This window comes from Vicugna pacos, chromosome 2 (assembly GCF_048564905.1).
Source record: "Vicugna pacos chromosome 2, VicPac4, whole genome shotgun sequence".
Lineage (NCBI taxonomy): Eukaryota > Metazoa > Chordata > Mammalia > Artiodactyla > Camelidae > Vicugna > Vicugna pacos.
The window spans coordinates 39,871,894-39,899,192 of NC_132988.1; the positions used below are offsets into that span (position 1 = coordinate 39,871,894).

General features: G+C 35.0%; 1 long non-coding RNA gene across 1 annotated transcript in view; it reads left to right on the plus strand.

The window, feature by feature from the left end:
* LOC140685907 (uncharacterized) overlaps positions 1-23,455 on the plus strand; it is a 45,095-nt gene extending 21,640 nt beyond the window's left edge. The window contains exons 3-4 of the long non-coding RNA XR_012059368.1: positions 10,464-10,605; positions 22,889-23,455. This is a non-coding gene — a long non-coding RNA (uncharacterized lncRNA). The remainder of the gene's footprint in view (positions 1-10,463; positions 10,606-22,888) is intronic.
* Positions 23,456-27,299: the final 3,844 nt, after the last annotated feature.

The window sequence follows — 27,299 nt, forward strand, 5'->3', positions numbered from 1 at the left end:
GCAAATGAATGATTGAATGTGACAAAGATAATTAATTTGAAATGGAGTATCAATTTATATATGCTATAAAAGTCAGAGAGGTGTGGAATCATGCTGTATTTGTCCTTCTGTGACTGACTTATTTCACTTAGCATAATGTCTTCCAAGTCCATCCATGTTGTCACCAGACTTCCTTCTTTTTTAAGACTGAATAAATAGCCCATGGTATATACTAGCTGTAGATTAGAGATAGATGTAGAGTGCTGGCTTCGGCAGCACATATACTAGAGATAGAGGTAGAGGTAGAGATAGATGTGTGGTACATATCACATTTTCTTTATCCATTTGTATGTTGATGCACATTTGGGTTGTTTCCTTATCTTGACTACTGTGAATAGTGCTGCAGAAAGCATAGGAGTGCAGATATCATTTTGAGATCCTGATTTCAGTTCTTTTGGATAAATACCCAGAAGTGGAATTGTTGTATCACATGGTAGTTCTGTTTTTAATTTTTTGAGGAACCTCTGTATTGCTTTCCAAAGTGTCTAGACCATTACATTCCCACTAATAGTGGGCAAGAGTTCCAATTTCTGTATTCCCTTGTCAACACTTGTTATCTTTTGTCTTTTTGATAGCAGCCATCCTACCAGGTTTGAGATGATAAATAGTCAAACTTGCAGAAGCATAAAACAGAATGGTCATTACCCAGAGACAGAGGAAGAGAGAAATGGGGAGTTTTTGTGTAATGGATATAAAGTTACAATTTACTTAAAACTTTATTGAAAGGGTAGATCTCATAGTAAGTGTTCTTACCATGAAAACAAAAGCAAAGGGACACATAGAAACTTTGGGATATATGTTTATATTTCCTTGATTATGGTGATTGCCTTATAAGTATATGCATATGTCCAAACTCATCTAACTGAATACATTAAATATATGCAAAATTTTGGTATCAATTAACCTCAGAAAAGATGTAAAAAATAACGCAAATGTGATACTGGTATTTAAATGAATGTATAGCAGGAAATAGTAGATACAGGACTTTGAAGAAACAGATAGCAGTATGCAATGTCAGCAATACTGAAGTGCATTTAATATTTAGTAATTAATGTGATTTTTATAATATATATTGTACACACATACATATACATAAGTTGTGGAAGGATAGCTTTTCAGTATATCATATTGGTTTGACAATCTTACAGCTTGTGAAAAACAATAAAATTGAACCTGACCATGTCCTATCTCATAAACAGAAATAAGCCAATATGTTTTATTCACAAAATATAAGCATATAATCATGAAATCACTAAAACCGAAAAGGGTAAATCTTTATAAGTCTCAAAGAGGGAAGGTCCTAAGTTTGTACCAAAGGCAAAGACAATGAAATATTTTTTGATATACATGACTACCTGAAAAATATAAACTTTATGTACAACAAAAACCAATTAAGTAAGTAAGGATAATTTTATTGTATAACATTTTAAAGGAAATAACTCATTTTTAAAATAATTTCAGAATTTAAAATCATTTAAAATCAAACTTTTTAAAAATTCAAAACATTTTGAGCAATTCTACCAAATATTGTTTCTATGCAAGCTAGCCTTTTGCTATTTTTTGCCCTGAATATTTATTCTAACCTTCTAACTTTCAATTTTTTGGTATTCTTAATTTTCAAGTGTGTTGTTTAAAATACCATATCATTACACTTTTACCCAGCTTTGTAAAGTGTTCAGTCAAAGCATTTATGTTCCAGGTCAAAATATTTTTTGCAACTTATAACGATTTACATAATAAATTGGAACATTTAGACCATTTACATTTAATGTGATTATTGATGTGACAAGTTTTATAGCTATTATCAGTGGCCCCTCTTGATTAACAAAAAGTTACTTTGCATGGAAGACAGTAAAATATTACTAAGCTCTTACATACTATTTAAAATCGGGTACTAAAGAACAAGTAAGATGGAACCTATTTACTCTCTAAGAAATATGAATTCAAATTGATGAGAATTCTATTTCCTGTCAATAATAATCAAGTTTTAAAACTATCTATCTACCTATCAGTCTATCTAGCTCTCTATCTATCTATCAAATTTTAAAGCATATACATGTGCATGTGTGTGTGTGGGGGGGGTGGGTGGCTGGGTGGGTGAGAGAGAGAGAGCCTATGAATGTCAGTAGAATGCACATAAATCTTCTAATGCTGTTGATTAGGGGTTCATTAGCCATCAAGATTCATAATTGGCCATTTTCATTAGTATTAAAATGCCTCCACTTGACATTCTGTCACTCATGATGATGAACAGATAATACTATTGCATTGGCAATCAACTAATGAGCAATAAAGTGTTAAGACCATTTAAGAGAAAAACTAAGTGTTTATAACTTTTGTAAATAGACATAGAACCACCCAGCCATGTACAAAATCCTGAGTGTTTAAAAAAAACTTTGTCTTTTTTAAAAAGTATTTATTACGTGTTTCTGTTATTGACAAAAAGTGATAATCTGAAGGAATATCAAAATATAAAGTTTATTAGTTCTTACTGTGCTCCTAGAGTTATTTAAGTGCTTTATATATATTAAGTATTTTAAATCACATTATTTCCCTATTAAAGCTATATTATTGTTTCTAAGTTCAACAGAAATGTTGAGTAACTTGCACAGTGCCACACAGCATGTAAGGAGCAGAACTGTTATTCCAACGAAGATAGTCAGGTTCCATAGACTGTACCCTTAGGCATCATGCTACACTGGCTTTCTCTGTTCTATAAGGTTGTGCTTTGGAGAAGAGGGAAAAGAAGAAAGCCTAATCTTTGGAGGAAAACAAGTATAAATAGGCAAGCAGTCTCAAAATACAAACATTTTAAAATGCAAACCAATAACCTCTGAAAAGCAAGTTTAACTTATAATTAACATAACAGATAAGAGGAAACAAAATAAAACAGGAGTTCATAAATTCTGAATTTAAGATTTGATTCACAATATGTAACATTAGAACAAAACTAGGCAGGATAAACAGCATAAAACACATTTTAGTTTCTACGTATTTGCACTTGTGTGAATCAGGTGAGAAAGTAAATAAATGTTTGCACGTGGTCTAATGGAAATGAAACATGGCACTAGAAAAAGATTCCGTAAATGCTGAAAATCTTTTATATCAAGGAATAGAAAAATATTGTACCTTACAGGGTTTTCTCTTTATGTGTGTCTTAAAAGAGAGAGAAAGAAGAAACTAATAGAAACTACTAAAAGAAAGAAAGAAAAAGAAGAAAGGAAGGGAGGCAGGAAGGAACAAAAGAAGAAAACAAAGAAGGAAAAAGCAAGTTCCAAGAATTTTTGTTACATTAGATCTTATCTGTCAGTGCACATTTCGTGCCCTCTCACTATGTACACCATCTTTCAACAAGTTAGTCTCTTTACTTTGTGTTTTTTACTTGTCTGTTCCTTTTTACATTACACCACTTTATTCAAAAGCTTCTCTCTTCAACACAAACTCAAACAGTTTATGTACTTAATACCAAGTTTATTCCACTCTTACATGAAACCTTTGACTAACTTCAGAGCACATGTCAGGAGTGCAGTTAATCCTTCATTATTCTGTTAAGTATCTATTAAGTGACTTTCATAACCCAGGAAGTGTAATAGGTTTAGAAATAAAAGTAAAGTTCCTAAACTCAAGTTCCTAAGGCTCAGATGTATTCAACACACTCGTGATTCAGACTGAAAAATAATCAAAGAAATCAATTAAGCAGCACAAAGGGATTTTATAGATGACTTGAATGCAAAAGGAAGCATGTCAGAGATTTCTATCAAGATGGGCTCAGAGAAAGCTTTATAAAGTGTTTGAATTGAGAAAGACAGAATGAACAAATACACAGAATTGAGAAATTGCACTATATAGTTTGTATATAGCATGTAAGGATTGCATGTAAGATTGTATATAGGTAGAAAATTGATCTAAAGAGAGACAATGAGACAAAGCTTTAAAAGATAAGCTGTTTGAATTTTATACTGAAAGCTGTGGGAGCACACTCAAGGCTTTCAAGCAGGGGAATGTCCTGATCAAATTTGCTTTTTAGAAAGGTCATTCTAGAATTAGTGTGGAAAACAGATTATACAGGAGACACCTGAGAGATAGGAAAAGTAGTTATGAGGCTTTTCCTCATGAATCCACAGGAGAAGTGGTGAGAATCTGAACTATAGCTTTGGGAGTAGGAAGGAAGAAAATGGATTTGTGAGATTATCAGTGACAGAACCTGCAGCATGTATTGACGTGCTAGAATGTATAAAGTGACAAGCTGGATCAAAGATTTTAACTTAAGAATATGAATAAATGGCAATTTAGTTATTGAGACAGAGAATACAGGAAAAAAAATCTCTGAGGAAGTGGCAGAGTCTGATTTAGAGCATAAAATCTGAGACATTGATGGAACATGCAAACTTCTTGAGAGCAGGCACTTGTCTCTGTGTCTCTAGAGCCAACAGTTGTGCCTACCTCCATGAAAATTAATTGGATGGATGAGTGTTGAATGAAATAATTTTAAATGAATATGAAATAGAATTCTGTTACAGCTTGATAAAGACATCAGGATCATCAGATGAGGGTAGGGAAATAGGTATTATTGATCAGGAATTCATTACCTGGTTTTAGAGCTATCAGGCCAAGGACAGAACTTTCAGAATATTATTACGTAGCAAAATTTAAATAAAAGGGAAGTCCCAGGAAATAAGAGAAAAATCCAGCATACAGTGGTATCCCAGGAGCTGAAGGACAAAAGATTCAAGGACAGAAATTGTAAGAGTAACAAAAGTTTCAGAATAGTCATTTAATATTAGCACAAAAAGACCAAAAATAGTGGCCTTTCTGTTTACTAAAATGGATGAAATTCAGGAGTTCAGGAATAGCAGGTTCAGGGATTTTATGATTTTTTTTCAGTGTGTATTATATAACCCAATATAATATTCTATAATATATGCCACTTAAGAGATATATAGTTAGTCTTAAAATAATACTCTGAGATCCAGCAGGGCAGAGGCAGTAGTCAAAACTGATGTGTTGTGAGAGTGTGTGTTTGTGTGTGTTTGTGTGTGTATGTGTGTGGGGGGGGGGAGAGAGAGAGAGAAATGTTAACAGAAAGGGCTTTGGAATTAGAAAAACGTCAATTTAGTTTCCATTCCAGCTGTGTAAACTTGGATAGCTCTGAGCAACTTTCCTACTTAATAAAATTGGAAAAATAACAAATGCTCCCAAAGAATTTTTAATCAGTAAATGAAAAAAATATAAAGAACTTACAGCAGTGTCTGAAATTTAGTAGATGCAGAATAAAGGGCAGCTGTTTTTACCTTCAGTGTTTCGAATCTTCTTAGTTAAATGCATGCAGTGAGAATTAAATCTGAATACAAATCTATTCCTTCACAGATTCTGATTACCTTATTTAATATTCTAAAAAGGAGGAGAAGGAGGAAAATTAAAAAGCACTAACTAGTTTGTACTATAAATTATTTAAAATATAGTACTGCTTGGCATTGCTAACTAGAGCCTCACCCAAAATTTGAGTAAAGGAGTCATTACCAGAGAGAACATAAGCCTTCTGATAAACACTTTTGAACATATTCAGATACACAATTCAGCTATGAATGGATAGATGAAAGTTCCTTTTCCCCTGGTCTTTCATTAATTCTTCTTCATTCTCACCTAATTCTTTGCTCAATCTACCAGTGTTAATTACCCCACCTTCTTACTTCCTGTGGTCAGATTCCAAAAGATTGCTCTCTGTCTCCCTTTTTCTACAGAGAGGGCAGAAGTAGATTACGGTGTTTCTCCATGTGCCTCAGATTGTGTTGTTTCCTTTCTTCAGAATTAATCCCCTGTACGACAAATGCATATTATTTTGTTCACATGTAACTTTCAAAAATTATTATTGTAAAAGACCCTACCACAACAGGGTTAGATGAAAACCAGCACTATGGACATAGATTGTCATTGTGTCACACCAAGAAATGGGAAAAATAGTCTTGTAATCTTTGGGTCACAGATGATTACTTTTAGAATATTTTAGTCCTAATACACAAAACTAAATAAATAGTAATATGCAGTTAATGCATATGTAATTATGTACAACAAACTATAGTGGAACTCTTATATAATCTATTTTTCTTCTCTAAAGATCTGTTGTTTTTTTCATTTTCTTCTATCGGATTGTCTTTTACTGATCCTCATCTGACTATTACTTAGGTTAACCCTGGTACTGGGACATGATATTCTTAAATCAGAACCCTTATTTCTATTTCACATAATTCTCATGATCTGTTACGAGATAGATCAAAGCTCACTTTAAATTGAGTCCTTTTCAATTGCCTTACTAAAACATTTTGTTCCCTCTAGTATGTTCTGCAAAAGCCCTGCAGCCTGCTGCCTTATAACATGGGAATGGCTCTCTCCACAGACGGCTCAGCAGCTCCCTTTTCTGACCTAAATACTGTGCCTTCATGACCTACATTCTTCTCTTTGGTTTCTGTTTCCTTTTCCTTTTTTCTCTTTCTTCATTTTTTTTTTTTTTTGAGCATGCTGAGGCAGTGGGGAACATTTTATCCTGCTTCCCATGTATATCTTCCTGATTATGAGACAAGCCAAAAATGGACTTGGCATTGGGGCAGAAATATGGAACAAGATATCTACTGCATAGCATTTTAAAATGCCTCAGCTTTCCTGTGATGAATGAGCACCTACTAGCCATCTTTAACAAAGTATCAATATGTAGAAAATAACTGATAAATTATTTTGAACACAGGCCAGCTCAGAATAATTTGAAATAGATAAAGTGTAACGAAAAAACCTAAAATTTAAAAATTACTGGATATATTTCATATGTTTTATGGTTAAAGATGTGTGATTTTCCCCACTGGTTTAAAAAGATGCTCTGAAAGTGATTTCTAACCTAAGTTACCATACAATGCAAAATGCATCATTTGACCTTGTTAAAATAACAGCAAAAATATATTTGGTGTTAATTAATCACCACCAAGAGATCGTAGTAACATGTAGCCACACCACGGTGTAACTCTCAGACATAGTCTGACATTTCAGCATGAAATTTTAATACTGAACTTTGATTACTCTTCATTTCTTCCATCTGTCTTCCTGCCTGGTTGATACTGTTTATTCCCTCTATTTTGTTTATATTTGCTCTCCTGAAGATTTGAATTGTATACTTAGGGTTTTTTCACAGTTTATAAGTTATTTAATTGAAATAAAATTCAACTCCATCTATAATGAATCTACTAAAAATGGGTGTGTTTAGTTGATGTAAAATCTGACTCTGAACAAAGAAAGCTTATTGCCAGTCACAGCAATCTGGCACCCAAGGATCACTGCAAGTTGCACATTTAATTAGAGGGAAAGCTCATTAAAGTATCTGGGAATATTAAGCTGTGTGCAGCCCTTTGAAGAACAGTTGGCTGAGACTGCCAGCACCTGCCTTGACTGCCTCTATCTTACCCACAAACACAAAGATTCAGAAATAACCTTGTGTGATACATAATCATAAGAAAATCCTGTGTAAAAATACATAGCTCCTACTCAGCCTCATTCAGAGCAGCATATTATAAAAATGCAATATATGAAACAATCTATATTTTTGTTCATATGAGGCATAACAAAAAGTTTTACTAATATTAGGAAGTTGTTCATAAATTATCCTCAGTATTGAAAGTTAAGAAAGAAATCATTGTCAAACTCTGCAATGTTTCATAAGAAAAATCTCTATAGTGTATCAGAAGTAGAATTATAATTGAATGATTATTATAACTTTAAAGTAGAATAAAACAACTCAAACATAAAAATAAAATTTTAAGTACTTGCAGTTAGTTAATGAAGATTTTTTTTTCCTTTTAAAATGACAAAATGTGCAAGTTCTTGTAATAACCTATAGTGGAAAAGAATCTGTACATCTGAACTGTACAGATGAAACTAACACAACATTGTAAATCAACTATACTCCAATAAAAAATAACATAAAATGACAAAATGTATCATAAAGAAGATCCAAACACCTCTGTGAAGAGCATAATAAAATTCCACTTTTATTTAAAAATATCCAGTTTCTCTAAGGTTAGGCTTTATCAATTAAGTATCCTACTGTTCTGAAATACATTGAGAAAAAGAAAAATGTCAAATATTTGCCTAGAAAATTAAAACATTAATCAAGACACCAATTTTATAACATTTAAAAAAATGTGTATTTTCTACTATCATACCTAATTTGGATACTAAGAATTTAAGACTTTAAGGAGAAGGTTGGCAAAAAACAAAATATGCTCTTGAAATATAGTTTATTTTTAGACAGGAATTAGAAAACAGATGCTTAATAATATCACCACTCATTTGAATATATTTCTATGACTAAAATTTGCAGTATAGCAATTACAGACATATCACAAAAACTGTATAAGATGATGCATGTAAAGCACTTAGTCTAGTGATGCTCCCATAATCTCTAAACTTATAGTTATAATGTGTCTTACTGCAATTAAGCAACTTGCTATATCCATATGTCTGCACAAAAGTCCAAAATTGACTTTTATAAATTATTAAGTAACAAATAGAATAAAATACCTTTTCCTAATAGCAGAAAAAAAACTGAACTAGGAATAAGAAATGCCTGCACTAAAATCTTTTTTTGGTGAGGGGGTGGGAAAGTAATTAGGTTTACTTATTTATTTTAAATGGCGGTACTGGGGATTGAACCCAGGACCTCGTGCATGCTAGGCATGCATTCTACCACTAAACTATACCCTCCCCTCCACACTAAATTATTAATTCCACTTCTTAAGCATTATGACTTAGATAAGTCATTTAACTTTTTAATTTATCATTTTATTTTCTGTAAAATACCAATTAAAAACAATTTTCAAAAATATTTAACAAAGATTTTGTTAATTAACATTCTATTTAAAATGGGTATAAAATTCCTATGTAAACTGTGTGTTACTATACAAGCTAACAGCTCATATCTGAATGATTGCCATTAGTATTTTGTTCTCTGGGATGCACATACCACAACTGGAATAGCAAAACTTTTATTTATAGCATTGCCCGTTCTCATATGTAAGGCACTTAATATGCATTATATTTTTTGGTCTTTGCATCATTTAAAATCACATTGTGAAGCATACATTTCTGCTTTCCATCTTATATATTGAGAAAAATAACTGAAACTATATCTAATCTCATGCAGCAAGAAAGAGCCAGAGTCAGATACAAACATACATCTCTCTTTCAGAACCAATGAAATTTTCTAATACATACGATGTCCTTAATTATACTGATTTAAAAGAATGAGACAATATATTGGAATGAATGTTATATTCACTTTGTAATATCTAGTGTCCCTGATCTCAGTTGTCAAGTGTGCCACTGAGCATTCTGGGAATGGCCTATTATGACAGTGTATCATGTTGCTACCAAATGTCCTGGAATGCTAATTGCCAGTTCTTGAGGAAATTCTCTTAGAAGCCTCTTGAGTTTTTAGAAACTCACTCAAAGAGAAATCTATTTTTTACCCTATCCTTAGTCTCAGGTACTTTGGAAGTACATGAAGGTAGAGATTGCCATAGGTTTCCTTTACTTCTGAATTTCAGAGAACTTTTATAGAAGTGGTGAGAGTGGGCATCCTTTTCTTGTTTGTTCCAGGTTTTAGTAGGAAGGCTTTCAGTTTTTCACTGTTGAGTACTGTGCTTGCTGTATATTTGTCATAAATAGCTTTTATTAATGTTGAGACATGTTCCCTCTATACCCACTTTAGTAAGAGGTTTTATCATAAATGGGTGTCAAATGCCTTTTATGCATCTATTGAGATGATCATGTGGTTTTTGTCCTTTTGTTGATGTGGTGTATCACATTGATTGATTTGCACATGTTGAACAACCCTTGTGTCCCTGGGATGAATCCAGCTTGATCATGTTATATGATCTTTTTTATCTGCTGTTGGATTCTGTTTGCTAATATTTTGTTAAGGATTTTTGTGTCTGTGTTCATCAGTGATATTGGCCTGTATGTTCTTTTTTGGTAGTGTCTTTGTCTGGTTTTGGTATCAGAGTGATGGTGGCTTCATAGAATGAGTTTGGGAGTGATCCCTCCTTTTCAGTCTTCTGGAAGAGTTTGAGAAGGACCGGTATGAATTCTTCTTTGTATGTTTGGTAGAATTCCCCGGTGAAACCATCCGGTCCTGGACATTAGTTTGCAGGGAGATTTTTTATTGCTAATTCTATTTCATTTCTAGTGATCAGTTTGTTCAGGTAGTCTGTTTCTTCTTGGTTCAGTCTTGGTGGACTGAATGTTTCCAGAAACTTGTCTGTTTCTTCTAGGTCATCCAGTTTGTTTCTATATAGTTGTTCATAGTACTGTCTTATGATATTTTGTATTTCTGTGGTATTGGTTATAATTTCTCCATTTTCCTTTTTTATTTTGTTTATCAGAGAACTTTTAGATCACATCTGAGAGACCTGATTGTGTGAACTCACTGTGAGCATTAAAGAACTTGGCTAGATCCACTGGGAGCAAGCTCAGCTACAACTGTCAGATTCAGGATATCTGGAGAGTACTCTGTCTAAATACTAGGTAATGCCCTTCCCTGGCTACTAATGCCCAGCAACCTGAAATATTGTTCAAAAATGTTATATCACAAGGATAAGAAAGGATGTACAGACTTCCGTAGACATTTTCCTCTAGATGCCAGCAAATGTACATAGTAATGACCCTATAGAAAGAGGTATAAGCAAAAGTTTTCTTCCTTTATCAAAATAAAGTTATCCCTGGTAAAAATTCATAGTGTTGAAAATATAATGAATAACCATTAATTCATTCCAGGGTACTCTATTCTCAAAATTTCTCTGTTCTCTACCTTTATTCTTTTCTCTACTTTCTACCATCTGGCTTAATTTCAGTGAGTCTCTATTTGTCTTATTTTTTAAATGATGTATTTATTCCATATCACCTTACCTAAATTGTAAGCATTGAAGTCTTACATACTGGAATATATTCAGAGCAGTGTGAAGCTAATAGTAATCAACATTCTAATTTTGAATATTAAACAAATACATTGCTGTTGTTAAGGAAAGACTGTAGACAGAGGTATGATACTTCAAGTCAAATTTGTCCAGATCCCAGTCCCCATTTGTGGACAAGGTGGAGTTTCCTCACTACCAACAAGCAGTTCTCAGACATCACATGATACCAAATAATCAACTCAGTTCTGACTTTGTCTACTTAGAGACGGCGTCACATTGCACAGGAAAAGGGTTCACCCTACAAAACTCTGCTCACAATTGTGCCTTCTCTCTCAATTCAGATGTAAGTCTTATGCTCAGGTTGTTACCTGTACTTCTGGCCAAAAGAATAGAAATCAAAGGTTCCCATGATTTCCTCCTTTGCTAGAACAGCTCACAAAATGCAGAGAAATACAGTACTTACTGAATCACAGTTTATTATAAATGGATATAACTCAGAAACAGCTGGTGGAAGAGATGCATAGGGTATGTGGAAAGAAGTGTGGAGCGTCTGTTCCTTCTCCAGGTGCATCATTCTCCCAGTACCTCTGCATCTTCACCAATCCAGAGGGTCATCTAACCCAGTCCTTTGGGTTGTTAAGGAGGCTTAATTACATTGCATAGCTGATTAAATCATTGCGCATTGGTGACTGATTCAAACCCAGCCCCTTGGCCCTCTCCAAGGTCAAGGAAGATGGGACTGAAAGTTCCCATATGGTTGATTCTCTTGGCAGGCAGCCTTCATCCCTAGGTGCTTTCCAGAAGTCACCTGATTAACATCTTTGTTGCTTTCCTCAATTAGACTATTCCAAGGGTTTTAGGAGTTCTGTGCAAGAAACAGGAATGAAGACCAAATTATGTATTTATTAAAACTCACAATATCACACAAGGTTAGGGAATAAACTAGAGAATATGATGAATGAAATTGTAAATATAAAAATTTGAATAATTCTTTGAAAATGCTTTATTCATATTAAACAAATCAGAGAGAAAATTGAGACATTTATTTGGGATTGGAATGGGAGCTGGCCAGTACCCCTCACTGTAGTGTCACTTCACCTATCACCAAGGAGAACAAGTAAAAATGTTGAAAACATTCACCAGCACATGCAACACAAAAGCTTGGAAGTATTTCACTTAGTGTAAAGTCGATGTACCATGATTAAAAATAGGCAAACAATAGCTTAACCTCTCTCACAATCTGAAAGTAAGAATACTTGGAAATCTGTAAATTCTGTCCTTCCATTCTTTTTTCTGGTTTAAAAAACAAAATTTTTGAAAACCAAAGCATTGTCAGTAACACTACTGCTATAATGTACTAGATTCCAATTGTTTACCCAGATATCCGTATATATTTCCTCATTTATTAGTTCATAGACCATAAATCTTAGAAAACAACTTGGAATGAACTATCTTTCCATGCTCAAGCAAAGCAAAGTCAGTGAAAATAAAGACATGAAGAGCCCTAAAAAAATGTAACTTATAGGTTGAATAATTTTACTTCTAAGAATTTAAACTATAACAATAATCAAAATCATATGCAGGGTAAAAATAGTGATATTTATTCAATATAATTATGCATATTAAATTATAAAAATGTTTAAATCAATTGTATTTCTATGGCATAAAATGATTTAAACAGTTAAATTGTGTTTTTATAAAATGTATCATGATTTTAGAAAATATCCAGGCAATAACACTGTAAAAATATGAAGTTATAGGCATAGTAAAATTTATTCATTTATGTATTTGTAGAAAAATCTATGGAAGGAAATGCATCAAAATTATTATAGTGGATACTTTTGATGTGGGATTGTTTGTAATGATTTTTTATGACTTCTCAGTGTTGTTTTACAAATTTTGTTTCATAATCCTGTGTTTATAATCAGATAATAGCATTCTAGAATTGTTAATTCATAAAATTTTTTTTCACATTTTTTTCTCTGTGATTTATCATAACATTTTGTGTATATTTCCCTGTGCTATACAGTGTAATCTTGTTTATCTATTCCACAATTTTGAAATCCCAGTCTATCCCTTCCCACCCTCTACCCCCCCGTAACCACAAGTCTGTATTCTCTGTCCATGAGTCTATTTCTGTCCTGTATTTATGCTTTGTTTTTGTTTGTTTTTGTTTTTTAGATTCCACATATGAGCGATCTCATATGGTATTTTTCTTTCTCTTTCTGGCTTACTTCACTTAGAATGACATTCTCCAGGAGCATCCATGTTGCTGCAAATGGCATTATGTTGTCGGTTTTTATGGCTGAGTAGTATTCCATTGTATAAATATACCACCTCTTCTTTATCCAGTCACCTGTTGATGGACATTTAGGTTGTTTCCATGTTTTGGCTATTGTAAATAGTGCTGCTATGAACATTGGGGTGCAGGTGTCATCCTGAAGTAGATTTCCTTCTGGATACAAGCCCAGGAGTGGGATTCCTGGGTCATATGGTAAGTCTATTCCTAGTCTTTTGAGGAATCTCCACACTGTTTTCCATAGTGGCTGCACCAAACTGCATTCCCACCAGCAGTGTAGGAGGGTTCCCCTTTCTCCACAGCCTCTCCAGCATTTGTCATTTTTGGATTTTTGAATGACGGCCATTCTGACTGTGTGAGGTGATATCTCATTGTAGTTTTGATTTGCATTTCACTGATAATTAGTGATATTGAGCATTTTTTCATGTGCTTTTTGATCATTTGTATGTCTTCCTTGGAGAGTTGCTTGTTTAGGTCTTCTGCCCATTTTTGGATTGGGTTGTTTATTTTTTTCTTATTGAGTCGTGTGAGCTGCTTATATATTTTGGAGATCAAGCCTTTGTCGGTTTCACTTGCAAAAATTTTCTCCCATTCCGTAGGTTTTCTTGTTTTATTTCTGGTTTCCTTTGCTCTGCAGAAGCTTGTAAGTTTCATTAGGTCCCATTTGTTTATTCTTGCTTTTATTTCTTCTAGGAGAAAATTTTTGAAATGTATGTCAGATAATGTTTTGCCTATGTTTTCCTCTAGGAGGTTTATTGTATCTTGTCTTATGTTTAAGTCTTTAATCCATTTTGAGTTGATTTTTGTATATGGTGTAAGGGTATGTTCTAGCTTCATTGTTTTCCATGCTGCTGTCCAGTTTTCCCAACACCATTTGCTGAAGAGACTGTCTTTATTCCATTGTATATTCTTGCCTCCTTTGTTGAAGATGAGTTGACCAAAAGTTTGTGGGTTCATTTCTGGGCTCTCTATTCTGTTCCATTGGTCTATATGTCTGTTTTGGTACCAATACCATGCTGTCTTGATGACTGTAGCTCTATAGTATTGTCTGAAGTCTGGGAGAGTTATTCCTCCAGCCTCTTTCTTTCTCTTCAGTAATGCTTTAGCAATTCTAGGTCTTTGATGGTTCCATATAAATTTTATTATGATTTGTTCTAGTTCTGTGAAATATGTCCTGGGTAATTGGATAGGGATTGCATTAAATCTGTAGATTGCCTTGGGCAGTGTGACCATTTTAACAATATTGATTCTTCCAATCCAAGAGCATGGAATATCTTTCCATTTTTTAAAGTCTTCTTTAATTTCCTTCATCAATGGTTTATAGTTTTCTGTGTATAATTCTTTCACCTCCTTGGTTAGATTTATTCCCAGATATTTTATTACTTTGGGTGCTATTTTAAAGGGGATTGTTTCTTTACTTTCTTTTTCTGTTGATTTATCGTTAGTGTAAAGAAATGCAACTGATTTTTGAACATTAATTTTGTAACCTGCTACCTTGCTGAATTCTTTGATCAGTTCTAGTAGCTTTTTTGTGGACCTTTTAGGGTTTTCTATATATAGTAACATGTCGTCAGCATATAATGACACTTTTACCTCTTCTTTTCCAATTTGGATCCCTTTTATTTCTTTCTCTTGCCTGATTGCTGTGGCTAGGACTTCCAGGACTATATTGAATAGGAGTGGTGATAGTGGGCATCCTTGTTTTGTCCCAGATTTTAGTGGGAAGCTTTTGAGTTTTTCACCATTGAGAACTATGCTGGCTATAGGTTTGTCATATATAGCTTTTATTATGTTGAGATATGTTCCCTCTATACCCACTTTGGCGAGAGTTTTTATCATAAATGGGTGTTGAATTTTATCAAATGCTTTTTCTGCATCGATTGAGATGATCATGTGTTTTTTGTCCTTTCTCTTGTTGATGTGATGTATTACATTGATTGATTTGCGTATGTTGAACCAGCCTTGTGTCCCTGGGATGAACCCCACTTGGTCATGATGTATAATCTTTTTTATGTGTTGTTGGATTCTATTTGCTGAAATTTTGGTGAGGATTTTGGCGTCTATGTTCATCAGTGATATTGGCCTATAATTCTCTTTTTTTGTAGTGTCTTTGCCTGGTTTTGGTATCAGGGTGATGGTGGCTTCATAGAATGAGTTTGGGAGTATTCTCTCCTTTTCAATCGTCTGGAAGAGTTTGAGAAGGACTGGTATGAGTTCTTCTTTGTATGTTTGGTAGAATTCCCGGGTGAAGCCATCCGGGACTTTTATTTGTAGGGAGGTTTTTAATTGCTATTTCTATTTCCTTTCTAGTGATCAGATTGTTCAAGTGTTCAGTTTCTTCTTGATTCAGTTTTGGTGGACAGTATGTTTCCAGAAACTTGTCCATCTCCTCTAGGTGATCCAGTTTGGTTCCATATAGTTTTTCATAATATTCTCATATGATATTCTGTATTTCTATTTTGTTTGTTGTAATTTCTCCATTTTCCTTTCTTATTTTGCTAATTTGTGCTCTCTCTTTTTTCTTCTTTGTGAGTTTGACCAGAGGTTTGTCGATTTTATTTACTTTTTCAAAAAACCAGCTTTTGGTTTGGTTGATTTTTTCTATGGTCTTGTTAATCTCTATTGTATTTAATTCCTCTCTGATCTTTATTATTTCCTTCCTTCTGCTGCTTTTTGGAGCTTTTTGTTCTTCTTTTTCTAATTGATTTAGGTGGTGGGTTAACTTGTTTATTTGAGATTGTTCTTCTTTTTTGAGAAAGGCCTGTATCGCTATAAACTTCCCTCTTAGCACTGCCTTTGCTGTGTCCCATAGGTTTTGAGTGGTTGTGCTTTCATTATCATTTGTCTCAAGGTATTTTTTAATTTCAGCTTTGATTTCCTCATTGATCCATTGTTTTTTCAATAACATATTGTTTAATCTCCATGCTTTTCTTTTTTTCTCCTTTGTTTCTCTGTTGTTGATTTCCAGTTTCATGGCATTGTGGTCAGTAAAGATGCTTGAGATAATTTCTATCTTCTTACATTTGTTGAGGTTTCTTTTGTGTCCAAGTACATGATCAATCCTGGAAAATGTTCCATGTGCACTTGAAAAGAATGTATATTCTATTTTTTGGGGGTGTAAAGCTCTGAAAATATCCACCAAATCTAGTTTTTCTATTGTAGTATTTAATTTCTCTGTTGCCTTGTTTATTTTCTGTCTGGAAGATCTGTCTAGTGATGTTAATGCAGTGTTAAAATCTCCAACTATGATTGTATTCCCATCAATATCCCCCTTTATCTCTGTTAGTAATTCTTGTATGTACTTAGGTGCTCCTATATTGGGTGCATATATATTAACGAGTGTAATATCTTCATCTTGTATCCCTCCTTTAATCATTATAAAATGTCCTTCTTTATCTTTCTTTATGGCCTTTGTTTTAAAGTCTATTTTGTCTGAAATCAGTACTGCAACACCTGCTTTTTTGGCTTTTCCATTTGCATGGAATATCCTTTTCCATCCTTTCACTCTCAATCTATATGTGTCCTTCTCCCTAAAGTGGTCTCTTGTATGCAGCATATTGAAGGTTCTTGCTTTATTATCCAGTCTGCCACTCTATGTCTTTTGACTGGAGCATTTAGTCCATTAACATTTACAGTAATTAATGATAGATGTGTGTTTATTGCCATTTTGAACTTATCTTTGCAGTTGAATTGGTATATCCTCTTTGTTCCTTTCTTCTTCCTTTTGTGGTTTGGTAATTTTCCTTTGTATTATCATGGATTTTATTTAATTTTTGTGACTCCCTTGTAAATGTTTGACTTGTGGTTACCCTTTTTTGTAAATCTATTAACCTATACCCGTTTTTAATAAACTGATAATAACATGATCTCAAACCCATCCTACTGTTAAAAAAATTTTAAAAAAGAAAGAAAAAAAATTCTATATTTCCCTGCCTCCCTCTCCCACTCTCAGTGATTTGTATGTCTTCTTTTATAATTTCGTGTTTTCTTTATTTGTAATTCATGAGTTATCACCTTTCCAGTTGTACGTTTCTCATTTCTGTAGCATCCTGCTGCTTTTCTATTTAGAATAGCCCTTTCAATATTTCTTTTAGCATGGGTTTAGTGTTGCTAAACTCCTGCAGCTTTTTTTTGTCTGTGAAACTCTTTATTTCTCCTTCTATCCTAAAGGATAGCCTTGCTGGATAAAGTATCCTAGGCTGCATCTTTTTTTCATTCAGGGCTTTGAATATATCTTGCCATTCCCTTCTGGCCTGTAGTGTTTGTGTAGAGAAATCAGCTGAGAGCCTTATGGGGGTTCCCTTGTAGTTCACTCTTTGCTTTTCTCTTGCTGCCTTTAGAATCATTTCTTTATCGTTGACTCTGGCCATCTTGATTATGATATGTCTTGGTGTGGGTCTATTTGGGGTCTTTCTGTTTGGGACCCTCTGAGCTTCCTGTACTTGGATATCTGATTCCTTCTTTAAGTTTGGGAAGTTTTCAGTCATGATTTCTTCAAAAACCTTTTCAATCCCCTTTGATCCTTCTTCCCCTTCTGGGACCCCTATTATGCGAAGATTGGGACGCTTTATATTATCCCATAGGTCCCTTATGCTATTATCATTATTTTTTATTTGCTTATCTTGTAGTTCTTCTGAATGGGTGCTTTCTGTTGCCCTGTCTTCTAGATCACTAATTCGTTCCTCTGCATTAACTAGTCGGCTTTGCACAGCTATTAGATCATTCCTCATCTCTGTCATTGAGTTTTCCCATTTTGCTTGGCTCTTCTTTATAGCTTCAATTTCATTTTTGACATATTTTATTTCTCTAAGCATTATCTCTTTTAATTCCTTCAGCAATTTGATCACTCCTTTTTTGAAATCTTGATCTAGTAGGCTATCGATGTCTATTTCATTGAGCTTTCTTTCAGGGGATTCCTCTTGTTCTTTTAATTGGGAAAGGTTTCTCTGCTTCTTCATCTTGCTCATACCTCTCTGGCACTGTGGTTTATGAAGTATCAGTTGTCTATTTTGGATCTTAAGGATTTTATCTATCTAATGCCTATTTAGGAATAGAACTTAGGAAAAAAAAGAAAAAAGAGAAAAGAATAAGAGAGAAAGATTTTTAAAAGAAGGGAGAAAGAGGGTTTGAAAACAATGTATAATGAATAATAGAAGAATGGGTTGTAGCAGAGTATTAATCGGGTGGAGAAGTCCTTTTAAAACCTTAAAAAAAAAAAGGGGGGGGTGGGGAGATGAATATATGTGTTTGAAGCCTGTGTCTAATCAATAACAGGACATCAAAACCCAAGAGAAATAGAAATGAATTAAGAAGTAAAAATTAAAAGAGTAATTGAAAATAGAACAGGTAAAAACCGATTAAAACAAAACAAAACAGAAACAAAAACAGAAAACAAAAAAACAAAACAAAGCAAAACAAAAACCAAAAAAAAAAAAAAAAGGGGGTTGTCGGTGTTCTCCTGGAGTCTGTGTGCTTTTAATGTGAAGTCCTTCTGTCTTCGTCCTGTTTTGGAAGCTCAGCTTGTTTTCATAGGCCCTCCGTTGGCGCCCTCTTCTGTGCTGCTCCCAGCACCTGTCGGCAAGCAGATCGCGCCTCCTCCTAACACGGGGTCAGATGCAGCTCTCCTCTGCTGCGGGCGGGCGGGTCACTGCCCCTCCGGATGCCGCAGTCAGATGTTGCAGACTGGCCAGGCAGGAGGGCGGGTCGTGCCGCTTCCCAGCACCTCGGTCAGGGGTTGTGTTCCTGCCCGACAGGCGGGGGAGCCACTCTCCCCCTGCCTGCGCCGCCGGTAGCTCCGCTGCTCTGTGCGGCTGCGCGCTCTGCGCCGGCGCTCCGCCCTGGTCGCGCTCCGCCCCGGTCGGCGCTCCGCCGGGGTCGCACTCCGCCCTGGTCCCGCTCCGCGTGTGGGCTCGGGGAAGACCCAGGGGCAGCCTCGTCCCTGCTCCGAGCCAGGACCCAGCTGCTTGTTTGTCTTTGTGGAGCAAGCTCTCTGGGGTACCAGAATGGAAGGGTCCTATCTGCCCAGGGCTGTAGGCCCGTCTCAGTCTGGCCCTTGAGGCTGCTAAGCCCTTCGGTGCGGACGCAGGTTTCATCTCTGCCCCCGCCTGGGTGCTAAGCACCGGAGAATATGGCGGCTGTGCCTGAGCCCCGCCTCTCTTCCCCTGAAAAGTTTCCGCGGGTTTTCAGAGATGGGGGTATGCACCCTTCCCCCGAGAGCACATCAACCTTGCTGTTTTATGGAGGGCCCAGGTTGTTCTGTCCTGTACACTCACAGCCATGGCGCCCAGCCCCTTGCAGTCCGCCGGGGCTGCCTCTGTGCAGCCGCCCCCATCCTCCGCCCAGCTTGTGCAGCCTGGCCCTGCCCGCCGCACCGGCCCGTGTCTCAGGCTGGGTGTCGGGGGAACGCTCTGTGCCCGTTTAACTTACTTCTGTCAGACAAGGGCTGCTCTGTATAGATCTGAGCCTCGGAGGCTTCCCCTCCGTCCCGCTGGCCTCTCAGTTGGAGAGGGGAGACCCAGCGAACGAGCGCCAGTCCTCCTTTGCCGCTCCCTCCCCCCGGGACCCGTCCTGCGCTGCTTTGCCTTTTGTTCTTTCTTTTTTCCTTTTCTCCTACCAGATTTTTGGCGTCTTTATCTTTTGAAGAGGGCGATGATCTGTTGGAGTTCCGCAGGTGCTCTGGTTGGCTGAGTGGGTCTGTAGATGTGGGTCTTGGTGTATTTGTGGGAGAGGGTGACTTACAAGTGTCCTTTTACTCCACCATCTTGCCCAGAAGTCCCCATAAAATTTTTAAATGCAAACACATTATTAAATATTTTCACATGAGCAAAATTATTGTAAAATGTAAGAAAGCAAGAAAATAATTTCTAAAAACTTTTCTTTGAAAAATTTGTACATCAAAAACTTAGGCACCAGGCCAAACTCACTTTTAAATCTAAAAGAAAAATAAAGACATTATCAGTTATAAAATGATTCTACTCTAAACATGAGAGTTTAGAGTAGTATTTTTGAATTAATTAAAAATTATCATAGAATTAACAATAAAATCTTTTGAGAAGTAGGGAATTTAGGAAGAAAATAAGCAAAGAAAAAAGCAAAGATGCAAATAAAATTAAATAAAAGCATAAAACTAGATGACAGTTTAAGAACATGAAAGTTTGTAATGATCATAAATGTAAGGTTATCAAATTATTGAATTAAAAGAAATAGGGACATTATAACCAGAGTAAGAGCTAGGTTGAAAATAAATGAAAGTGATGGTGAAGATTTATCAGACACACATAAACCTAAAAGAAATTGTGGAATACAATAATTTGAGTCAATATACATATCAAACTGTATAATTTAAAAGTTAAAATATGATTGTCATACAAATATTCAATGAATATGGGGCAAAGAGACAAAACTCGATAATATAAAAGCCATTACCCAGGCACTAGTAAGATGGTGAAATTGATTCAAAGAGCACAAAAATTGTCAAAAAATGATAGGTTAGGTACAAGACTAGTTAACTTCTATTACAATAAAATTTATATATATATGCTTTATATGTATATGTCTGTGTGTGTGTGTGTGTGTGTGTGTGTGTGTGTTTACATAGAGAGAGTTCATTTTTGTTTTGTTTTTGTTTTTATAAACTGCAAGTTAACCAGGAAATTCTCATGCCTGGTATCTGATGTAAGAGTAAATAGCAAAGTTAAAAATAGGTGTATTCTTTCTTTTAAATTTTGAATTGAGGCATAATTGATATACACCATTGTATTAGTTTCAAGTATACAACATAATGATTGGATATTTGTATGTAGTACAAAATTATCATTACAAAAAGTCTGGTTAACATCTTTCACCATGCAGAGTTACAGAATTTTTTTTTTTTTTTGATGAAAACTTTTAAGATCTACTTTCCTGGCTACTTTTAAAATACGATATAGTAGTATTAGCTGTAGTTGTCATGCCTTACATAACATCCCCATGACATATATTTTATAACTGAAAGTTCGTAACTTTTGACTCCCTTCACTTATTTCACCTCTTCTTTCCCATCTCTCACAAGCAAAAGTCTGTTCTCTGTAATTATGAGCTTGTTTTTTGTCCGTGTGTTTATTATAATAAGTATATTCTAATAGAGAAATATATAACCCTTGGGCAGGGCTGTTAAATGATGTCTAGATTTAACACCTAATGAATATGCTGCCCCCACCACCACTTTATTTGTAAGTTTACCACCTTATTTGTAAGTTTGAGTTAATTCTTAACAAATATAAAGGAAAGAATATGGAATAAATTATGTAAAGCAAAGCTTATAAAAATATGAGAAAAGACAAAAGCACAATTTTAGTAGGCTACATATTTGATTCATCCTTAAGAAATGAGACAGATAAAGACTAAGATAATTTAAAATTTTCAATAAATACTATTGTGTATATATATGCGTGTGTGAATTTACACATAAGTGATAATAAAATATATAAAATTTTAATAGTGTTTATACATAATCTATATTTATGTATTTATACATACATAAATCCTCACACAAATATTAAATATAATTTATACCTTAAAATGAAATATTATCTTTTTAAGAATAATATTTGATTTTCTTTTAAACAATTTCCTTGAGGTAAAAGTTAGCTCATGATTGTTCTTTTAAATCCTGCTGCTTACCTAAGAATTAAGGGAAAGTTTTTCCATCTTTGGCAATGTGTTCTTTGAAGTTTTAGTTTTATAATATTGTTATTATTTTCTATTTCCTATTTTAACTTACAAATTATATATTATATATATGTTCTTGGTTACAAAACTGAGTAACTATAAAGTGATTTTAATGAAAGTATTTGCCTTTATCTATCCACTCCTTATGTATGATCAGACTTCTCGATGCAGTGTTTGTGTTGATTTTGTTTTAATTCATTTGGGCATTATACCTTTACATAGAAGAAATTTATACATTTCATGATTTATCCATATTGTAATTCCCACTCTGATAGATGTGGGTTTAGCTTGTGTAATCACCCGTCACCACATGGACCCCTTTCCCTCTCCATGTCCTCCCTAACTTTAAATTTCATCCTCTCATTGTTGTTGTGGTTGTTTTTCTATTATCTACAAAGAAAATCACATGACTTCTCTTTAACTTCATTGCTAGAGGTTTTAGGAGTAGAAGAAAAGCTGAAAAACTTTTCTTAGGATCTCTCAATTCTATTTATCCACAGATTACTGGGCTTTAGTGAATGTGGAAGGCTGTCCATTGTACATTTCTATAATCTTGCATTTGACTGCTGTGCTTGAGAGCTATCCTGTGAGCAGAATCTTACTGATCTCTTCAGTGGTCATTTTGAATTTGACAAGACAATTCATTTTTCTTCTCATGAAATTTTTATACTTGCATACACCAAAGGTGCTGATAATTGCCATATGCTACTGACAGCAAAGACAAAAAACAAATTCAAGAGTGACATAGGTATAGCATAATTACTCAAGGTAGATGCCCAGACCATTCTCGGGTCATTTCTCTAAGTCGCTGTTTTAACTTGCTAAAGTTGTGGCTATTATGTGTCTCTTGTATAACTTTTAGTTGCCTTCCATGCTTCATGTATAGGTTGATTCAATATTCAAAAATCCACAAATGACAAATGCTGGAGAGGCTGTGGAGAAAAGGGAACCCTCCTACACTGCTGGTGGGAATGCAGCTTGGTGCAGCCACTGTGGAAAACAGTATGGAGGTTCTGCAAAAGATTAGGAATAGACTTACCATATGACCCAGGAATCCCGCTCCTGGATATATATCCAGAAGGAACCCTACTTCAGGATGACACCTGCACCCGAATGTTCATAGCAGCATTATTTATAATAGCCAAGACATTGGAAACAGCCCAGATGTCCATCAATAGATGACTGGATAAAGAAGAGGTGGTATATTTATACAGTGGAACACTATTCAGCCATAAAAACTGACAACATAACACCATTTGCAGCAACATGGATTCTCCTGGAGAATGTCATTCTAAGTGAAGTAAGCCAGAAAGAGAAAGAAAAAAAAAGAGAAATACCGTGTGAGATCGCTGATATGTGGAATCTATAAATAAATAAATAAATAAATAAATAAATAAATACAAAACAGAAACAGACTCATACAAACACAAGTTTGTATTCTATGTAGGAAGGGACAGACTGGGATTTCAAAATGTAGAATAGATAAAAAAGATTATACTGTATAGCACAGGGAAATATATACAAAATCTTATGGTAGCTCACAGTGGAAAAAAATGTGACAATGAATATATATATATATGTTCATACATAACTGACAAATTGTTCTCTACACTGGAATTTGACACAATATTGTAAAATGACTATTAGTCAATAAAAAATGTTTTAAAAAAGTTGAAATCTATTAAAATATGTATATATTTTAAATTATGCAGATAAGTTCACTACAGAGATACAATGTGGTAGGCAGACGCCAGGGCCAGGATGGTTCCCTGTGATAACCTGCTTTCTGGTGTCAAGTATAATCCCCTCCCTTTGAGTGGAGGCAGAACTAATAGGCCTCAAAATAATAGATCATAGCAAAGTTAATGAGATATCATTCTCATGATTGTGTTTCATTATGTAGGACTCCATCTTGGTAGTAGAGTCTCTTCAGAGCTTGGTTTTGCTTGCTTGATGATGTAAGTGACTGTGGCAAGAAACTCTGGGCGGTTTCTCGAACTGAATGGAGAGTGACCTCCAGCTACCAGCTGGCAAGAAGTCAGGAACCTCAGTCCTGCAGCTGCAAGTTGCCTTACACATTCTGTGCAGGGCACATTTTTTTCCATTCATCAGCACTGAATACAACCATTCAATTTAGAAGATACACGTTTCCTTTTTCATCCTGGAATATTCCCTCTGTTATTTCTATGGTAATGGAAAAATGGACTGGTAAAGATATCCACATCAAATCCTTGAAACCTGTGAATATTGCCTTATGTGTAAAAGTGTTCTTGAAGATACAATTAAACTAATATTCTTGAGATGAGGTAATCCCTGTATTACAACAGCCACCTGTTATAGCCCTAAATCCTTATAAGAGAAAGGAGAAAAAGACCAATATACAGAGGGAAAAATGATGTGAAGACAGAGGCAGAGAATGTAGTGATTAGGACTTAAGCACAGGGATTCTGGGGCAGCCACCAGAAGCTGGACGAGAAAGGAACAGATTCTCCAATGAAAGTATCATGGCTTTGTTCTAAACCTTGATTTTAGACTTCTAGCCTCCAGAACTGTAAATAAATAAATATCAGTTGTTTCAAGCTGCCAAGTGTGTGTTAATTTGTTATGGCAGCTTCAGGAAATAAGCATAACCTTTTTTCAAGGTAAAACACAGGGGAAAACACCAACAGGAGAGGAGACCTACTAGGCTGATAAAAATTCTAGTCAGAAAAAAGACCAGGATATAAGCTAATAGTGAAGAAAAGAGTCTTTCATCAGGAAAGAAGTGCAGATCTCAGTAACAATCACAGCAAGAAATGAGGCTGATACACATTAGAGTAAATAGATGGACTTCTGCTTGAGATATTTCAACTGCTTGAAAGAACAGAACCCAGAATCTGAGAAAACCATCCTCTTTCTGATATCTGAAATTTTACCACTCATTATTATTTGAAATTGTTTAGATGAGTATATAATAGGTGCAAAATAGTTTTTCTTGTATTTCTGTTGACGTGTTAGATACTATCTACTATGGAAACTATCTAGAAAAGTTCAGCATATGAATAAAACTACAAAAAGTAAATTTCTAAATGAAAGTCTATGTAACAGATACCTAAAGCCAAGATACTCCTCAGGGAAGGTTGGGTGGACCAATTGTACAGAATCTGTGAGAAGTCCTTATGTTCTACATGGAAGCATTTAAAGGGAACACTGACTGACTTGGGAATTTTAAAGGCAATAAAGTTAAGTTTCCCTAGATATATAGCTTTTGCCAAATAGAGACTTTAAGATTGAAATACATCAAGAACATTTCTTATCAGTTGATTTATTCATTCACTCCGACGAATGACCTTATACCACATAGCAGGTACTGTTCTAGGAACTAGGTGTTGCTTAGCCTCACAGAATTAATATTTTAGTGCCAGTAACAGATTAACATATGATTAATAGATATTTAAATAAAATATTTTGGGACTGTAATAAAAACAACAAAAGGAAAGCAGATAAAAGTTCAGAGAAGTGGTATTTTAGGTGGGTGGTAAGGGAGACCTCTCTGAATATCAGAAGCCTTGTAAAGCAAAGAACTGAATACAGGGAGGGAGGAAGTTTCCATGATATCTGGGAGATTGTTCTAGATTGAACACCAGTAGAATATCTTTGGTGTACCAGCTTGCTTTGTATATTATGGAAAAGAGAGAATCCAGTTTGTCTGAGATAGAATAAATGAGAAGGAAAGTCATAGGAAAGAGAGTTAGGTGCAGTTTTCATTTTAGGTATCCTGGGAAGCTCTCACAGAATTAGGCTTCTGAGCCTTGTTGTGACAGGATATTACTGCTGCTTGCAAAGGATGACTATTATGGGCTATATTGTGTTCCCCCAAACTTCATACAGCATCTCAGAATGTAACTGTTTTGGAAGATACAGCCTATAAAGAGATAATAAAGCTGAAATGAGGTCATGCGGATGGGCCCTAATTAAAAATGACTGACGTCCTTGTAAGAAGAGGAAATTTGGACATACAGAGAGACACCCAGGATGTGTGCACACAGAGGAGGAACCTTAGAGGATTGTGGGAAGGTGGCCATCTTCAGGACAAGGAGGGAAGCCTTAGGAGAAACCAATCCTGCTAGCACTTTGATCTGGGGCCTTTAGTTTCTGGAATTGTGAGAAAATCCATTTCTGTGTGGAAGTCACCTTGTATATGCTATTTTGTTATAGCAGCCCTAGCGAACCAATACAATGACTCTGGCTAATATGTGGAAAACATATATTAAGAAAGTAGGTTTAGAGGTAGTACAGGAATGAGATGTTGGTGACATGGGCTAAAGAGTTGTGGGAAATGGTGGGAAATATTTAGGTCCTAATATATATTAGGAAATTAGAGCCATTAGTATTGCCTGACAGAGTGGATATGGGATGTGAGATAAATTAAGTCTTCAAGAAAGGATAATCCCAAAGTTTTTGCTCATTGCCATGTTTCATTTTGATTCCATGTTGGAATTAAGACTATTATTCTGGTCTAAAATATGTTTTAACAAATGCTAGACATTCGTTTGATTTTCATAAATAACTTTCACTAATGAAAATATGCATTACCCATCATTCATTAAAATAGGAGCCACATAACTTAATATTTAATCTCACCTTTTCACAGCAGAGTTATCAGACAGCCTAGTTGGAAATACATTCCCTGAGTGACAGTGTGGCAGGGCTCTTTTCAGTTCTGAAAAGTTTGGATGAATTCCAGAGATCAGTGTAGAAATTAATTGCTTACAGTTTCTGGCACAAGTCTTCTCATCAGCACTGATTTTTTGAACAGCCATCGTAGCAGGGCACAGCTTGCCAAGGTAAGGAGCCTGACAGTTTTGCAATTAGAGAGGATTGGGTGGATGATCTGTTGGTTTTAGGAGGAGATATGCATGGTGTACAAATTACATGCAAAGGCAAAGTAACCAGTGTTTTAAAAAGAATTGTTTAATATTTTCTCACTTCTCTTATCATTCATTTTATTTCTCCCATAATGGACAGACTTGAAAATAATTAGATATAAATATTTCTGAGGTTAGCTTCTTTTGTATTTGTTTTCACAATATTGTACTTACAATTTAATCATTCTGGAAATTATGGGAAATTGATTTTTATGAAAATAAAGCATCTGGTGACATAAATAATGTTTGCAGAATTGAGTAATTTATAACACCTAAGGCATTTCACGCAGTGAACTTTAACTCAAAGTGATAATGAAAAACATCACCCTACACTTTGCAGGTTTTAGAAAATGCTCTGTTCTATGAAGAAGCACAGATAGATGGTTTGTG